A 6,967-nucleotide genomic window follows, 5' to 3' on the forward strand; every position below is an offset into this window, starting at 1 on the left:
GTGTTCTTGTTTGTTCTATATGCGACGGTTTGAACTTGATGTTCCCAATTACATTAAGGTTGATTTTATTTGTTAGATCATTATTGCAAAAAATTCATGTACAAATTAATATTTAGTATACCTGGAAATTCATATATTCAACACTATAAGTCACAAATTTCGAATAAACGACTCTGAATTAGGTCATGCTAGTGCTTAATAGAAAACGCAACAAAATCATTCTACACCGCCCCCCAATTTTTCCAAATTTGATCCACTGCTGTGGCGTTATTATGGGTCACCAGAAGGAATGATTTACATTTTTGGACTCGGTAAGTAAATAAAGGGCCATCACAAAAAAATATTTGAAATTGGGGCAAAACATTTTTTTTTGTTCGAAAAGGTCTCAAAATGATGTTTTTCAACTTTGACCTTTCTGTGTGAGCTTAATAATAATCCAATCGAACTCAAACTTGGTGAGTTTTAGTTTCTAGTTTGTCTTCATTGATCTAAAAGAGAATTTTAAAAATTGGAGACAAAAAGTTTTTTTCGCCAAGAAAAAAAACCTAAGGGGTTATGGCGAAAAAAACTTTTTGTCCCCGATTTTAAAAATTCTTTTTTTGTTTAAAAGGCCTATCTTTCATACTATCAGCCCCGAAATTTCTGCTCGATTCGCCCATGGATAAAGTCACAGTAGTCCTCCAATGTGACCTAATCAAAGGCCCTTTTTTTGGTCAAAAATATTTTTGCTTCCAATTTCAAAAACTCTTTTTGCATCTGATAGCCCAACATCTCTCCTCTCTAGAAATGTAAGTATCATAATTTTGTTGGCCTCAATAAGGGCCCAGCAGGGTCTCAACACTTTCAAATATCAAAAAGGTTGTGTCAAAATTAACTATAGTTTGGAAGGTCATATCTGAGTGAGCTATGGCCAAATGACCACCAATCTTTGCATTAACTGTGGTTGGGATGTTCACTAAGTGTCCATGTACTTTGAAGACAGCACATCAAGGGAAAATAGAGATAACGGCCCAGTGTATATTGTATCAGTGTATAGTGTATACTGTATCTGTGTATACTGTACCGGTGTATACTGTACCAGTGTATACTGTACCACTGTATACTGTATACTGTACCAGTGTATACTGTACCGGTGTATACTGTACCACTGTATACTGTACCAGTGTATACTGTATCAGTGTATACTGTACCAATGTATACTGTACCAGCGTATACTGTATCAGTGTATACTGTACCAATGTATACTGTACCAATGTATACTGTATCGGTGTATACTGTACCAGTGTATACTGTATCAGTGTATACTGTATCAGTGTATACTGTATCAGTGTATACTGTACCACTGTATACTGTACCAATGTATACTGTACCAGTGTATACTGTACCAATGTATACTGTATCAATGTATACTGTACCACTGTATACTGTACCAGTGTATACTGTACTGGTGTATACTATACCAGTGTATACTGTACCAATGTATACTGTACCAGTGTATACTGTACCACTGTATACTGTACCAATGTATACTGTACCAGTGTATACTGTACCAATGTATACTGTATCAATGTATACTGTACCACTGTATACTGTACCAGTGTATACTGTATCAGTGTATACTGTACCAATGTATACTGTACCGGTGAATACTGCACCAATGTATACTGTACCAGTGTATACTGTACCACTGTATACTGTACCAGTGTATACTGTACCAATGTATACTGTACCAGTGTATACTGTACCAATGTATACTGTATCAGTGTATACTGTACCGGTGTATACTGTATCAGTGTATACTGTACAAGTGTATACTGTACTGGTATATACTGTACCAATGTATACTGTACCAGTGTATACTGTACCACTGTATACTGTACCAGTGTATACTGTACTAATGTATACTGTACCAGCGTATACTGTACCAGTGTATACTGTACCAATGTATACTGTACCAGTGTATACTGTACCAGTGTATACTGTACCAATGTATACTGTACCAGTGTATACTGTATCAGTGTATACTGTACCAATGTATACTGTACCGGTGTATACTGTACCAATGTATACTGTACCAGTGTATACTGTACCAATGTATACTGTATCAATGTATACTGTATCAGTGTATACTGTATCAGTGTATACTGTACCAGTGTATACTGTACCACTGTATACTGTACCAGTGTATACTGTATCAGTGTATACTGTACCACTGTATACTGTACCAGCGTATACTGTATCAGTGTATACTGTACCAATGTATACTGTACCAATGTATACTGTACCAGTGTATACTGTATCAGTGTATACTGTACCAGTGTATACTGTATCAGTGTATACTGTACCAGTGTATACTCTACCAATGTATACTGTACCAGTGTATACTGTACCAGTGTATACTGTATCGGTGTATACTGTATCGGTGTATACTGTACCAATGTATACTGTATCAATGTATACTGTACCACTGTATACTGTACCAGTGTATACTGTATCAGTGTATACTGTACCAATGTATACTGTACCGGTGTATACTGTACCAAGGTATACTGTACCGGTGTATACTGTACCAATGTATACTGTACCAGTGTATACTGTACCAGTGTATACTGTACCAATGTATACTGTACCAGTGTATACTGTACCGGTGTTTACTGTACCGGTGTATAGTGTATACTGTATCGGTGTATACTGTACCGGTGTATACTGTACCAGTGTATAGTGTACCAGTGTATACTGTACCAGTGTATACTGCATCAGTGTATATACTGTACCAGTGTATACTGTATCAGTGTATACTGTACCAGTGTATACTGTATCAGTGTATACTGTACCTGTGTATACTGTACTGGCCCTGTACCAATGAATACTGTACCAGTGTATACTGTATCAGTGTATAGTGTATACTGTATTGGTGTATACTGTACCGGTGTATACTGTAACAGTGTATACTGTTTCGGTGTATACTGTACCAGTGTATACTGTACCAGTGTATACTGTATCAGTGTATACTGTACCAGTGTATACTGTATCGGTGTATACTGTATCAGTGTATACTGTACCGATGTATACTGTACCAGTGTATACTTTATCAGTGTATACTGTAGCGGTGTAAACTGTATCGGTGTTTACTGTACCTGTGTATACTGTATCAGTGTATACTGTATCGCATATTGAAATCTTAAAATGCATGAGGCCGAGTGCATGGTATTGTTTTCTTGACATTATATGCGTGTGGTATCTTCTAATGAGACAAATAAAAATATACATTTTGGAAAAAATGTGTTCTTGTTTGTTCTATTTGCGACGGTTTGAACTTGACGTTCCAAATAACATTAAGGTCGATTTTATTTGTCAGCTCATTATTTCAAAAAATTCATGTACAAAATAATATTTAGTATACCTGGAAATTCATTTATTCAACATTATAAGTCACAAATTTTGAATATACAACTCATAATTAGGTCATGCAAGTGCTTAATAGAAAAGGCAACAAATGCGCTTTCTAGACACAAACAAAAATATTCTATTTGTTCGAAAAGGTCTAAAAATTATGTTTTTCAACTTTTTGACTTGTCTGTGTGAGCTTAATAATAATCCGATTGAACTCAAACTTGGTGGGTTTTAGTTTCTAATTTGTCTTCATTGATCTAAAAAAGAATTTTTGAAATCGGAAGACAAAAAAAAATTTTCGCCAAAAAAAAATAAGGGGGGGGGGGGGGGGGGGGTTAGTCCAGGCTTTTTTTTGGCGAAAAACGAAAAACACTTTTAAACTATTTCTCAGAAAATACTGAAGGGATCTTTCTCAAATTTCATATGTAGGTTCCCCCTGGTCCCTAGTTATGCATATTGCATTTTGAGACCAATCGGAAAACAACATGGACGACAGGCAGCCATCTTGGATTTTGACAATTGAAGTTTGTTATCACTATTTCTGTGAAAGTACTGAAGGGATCTTTTTCAAATTTCATATGTAGGTTCCCCTCAGTGCCTACTTTTGCATATTGGGACCAATCTGAAAACAACATGGCCGACAGACAGCCATTATCGCTAAATCTTAAATTTTATATATAGGTTCCCCTTGTTTGAAAAGTACTAGAGGGCTGTTTCTGAATTGACACAGATTAGTAAGACTTAGAGGAAGGGAAAAGTAGAGAAAAGATCAATCTGACATGTAACCTATAACGGCCCAGTGTATATTGTATCAGTTCATTCAATGGTGGGCGCCAAGATCCCTCTGGGATCTCTTGTTATTTTGTGTTCTAGAAGAGTTTCTCTGACAAAGATCATGCGGTGTCTTTAAAATGTTTTAAAAAATTGTACTGTTACTGTCAATGTAAAATTTGAGGGAACTTTCTCATCCCCCCCCCCCCCCCCCCCCCCCCCCCCCCCCCCCCTACTCTATATCTGTTTTTATGGTTCACCTATCACATTCTGATTGCACAAATCATAGGTACATTTTATAAGGTAGCATTTACCCTTAAGGGAAAGGATTTTAGTATTAATCACTTGTACATCACCACAAGGATTAAAAAAAACTCAAACACATCTTGAATTATTTCATTTTTAATATACGTCAGTTTCAACCCGATTTCTGTACCACAGACGGGTCATAACAATATCTCAATAAGGTAGGTCTGGTGGACTCTGTTTTGTAAATTAAATGGTACCACAAGCATGAAATATGTGTATTTGCTCTTGATAATAAGCTATCTATTAGAGACAGGGTTCATATTCTACCAGACAAGCAAATGTCTACTTAGTCTAATCTACCCACTTTTGGGAATTCATTATGTCATAACTTGCTCAATATTTGGCCAATTTCTTCATTTGAACACTGAATGAATAGATGAAATGTTTCTCTTAATGTTGATATATAATAAGTGGGATTCACGACAGCAGCTGGGCTGGTGTTGTTTCCAATGGCTAAATAGACTGATCCTGCGTTCCTCCTTTTCCTCAAATATTGAGAAACTGGAACTCCTGAAGATTCAGTAGGAGATTGGCATGCCTTTTGAGGATCCAATTGCATTGAATTGTGAATTCTGTAAACAGAAAAACAACAAAAAGTGAAGATTAGCATGCATGTATTTAAAGTGTTTACAAAATTGGAATAATTTTCTTTCTTTTATTGACTTCAGATATATACTACCTAGCTTATAGCAGCAAATTCATAAACTGATCATAACCAACTATACTGAGCTTAGTTCACAAAATCAACAGAAAAGCAGCAACAAGTGAAGATGATCATGTGTGAATTAATTATTCGTATTCTTAATTATTGGAATTGATGATATTAAAACCCAGTGCATGGTGCTGTGAACAGCAACTTGGCACTAATTTACAACTCATGCTCCATATACATGTACATGTATATGTATAAAATACAACAATAAATATTAATTAGGTCAGAACAGGAAATGTTTGGAGAAATTACTAACCAAAGGACTGAGTGGGATTCATCCGATTCATTTGACATTTTGGTACCTTTTAAAAAAGAAATGAAAAATTTGAAAAATAAGATTAATAAATCTAATATACATGTACGACGGCCCATATACGCCTGGACAATATACACATAAGCAATTGATGTTTGTCCGTGGTTTCCAGAAAAATGTGGTCAAAAAACTGCATATGCAGTTATTTTTAGCCAAGTGTCGGACACATTTCATCGTCAGATTTTGCTTTGCTTTTTGTTCAGCAAATGAAATGTGTCAGACACTTGGCAAAAAACAACTGCATATGCAGTTTTTTGACCACATTTTTCTGGAAACCTCGGACAAACATCAATTGCTTATGTGTATTTGTTCAGGCGTATATGGGCCGTCGTACTAATACCAAGAGTACAAAACAAAGCTTAATTTAAAATAAACAAGTATTTCTTCAATAGACCATTTGCCAGTTCCCGATATGTTAGGATTTAGAGTGATCTCCCTTGAAACAAAAAAGAGTTCCACCGGACAAAAAGTTGACGTTCGATACAGAAACTTAAGGTGAATAATAAAAACAGTTAAGGCAATCACGCAATATAGAAAAAAACGTATAAGCCACTTACCAGAAGATATATAAGTACGAAAACTGTCCGCTGCATACCATCCTAAACGAAAAATCTCTGACACACAAACAAAAATTTTGGAAAGAAATAAACACGAACTTATGAAAAGAAGATATATCCACAATGGTCTGATCGGTAAACCAGAGAAGGTTCATCTCTGGCGGCACAATGACGTACCTAAGTTCACTACCGGTCTGACTCGCATAATAAAAATCCAGTTAAAGAGTCTATTGGCCATAATTTTCAGTTCTAAAGTTGTTGTCGTCGAGCAAGAAGTCATCTGTTAAAATAGTGTTAGTTCCGATTCTACGTTTCTTGTCGTTTTTTAATATAACGAACAGTTTCCCATCAAGGCTGTACGAGTGATTAACACTTTTCAGTCGATAGGCTTCTCTGAGAATTTCCTGGTTCCTTTGTGTCAAATCCTCGAACACCACTTGCTTTTTTCCTTTCAGTTTTCTTCTGTTGTTCAGAATCGCCGTCTTCTTCCTCCTGTGAGTAAGCTTACATATCACTGTTCTGGGTCTTTCTCTGTTAAAACGTCCGAGTCTGTGTGCGATATCAATATCGTTAGGATTAATATCCACGTCTAGAGAACTTCGAACAAATGACACAATTTTTCCCACACACTCCTCGACCGTTTCACTTTTGTTGTTGTCCTCTAAACCTAAAATACGTACAGTGTTCTTTCTTCCTTGCTGTTAGATATCATTCAGCTTCTTCTCTACCATAGCGTTAATAGCCTGTGTCTCCTTGTACTGACTTGAGAGCTGACGTACTTTTCCCTTCAGGGTGTCGTTATCTTTTTCAAGGTCGAAAACCCGTCCTTCCAGTTGTTCTACTAGTATCCTATTTTCCTCTCTGACACCTTCTCTCAATCTCTGTAACTTTTTGTCCATGATAGTGTCCATA

The sequence above is a fragment of the Pecten maximus genome, chromosome 15 (genome assembly GCF_902652985.1).
Source record: "Pecten maximus chromosome 15, xPecMax1.1, whole genome shotgun sequence".
Classification (NCBI taxonomy): Eukaryota; Metazoa; Mollusca; class Bivalvia; order Pectinida; family Pectinidae; genus Pecten; species Pecten maximus.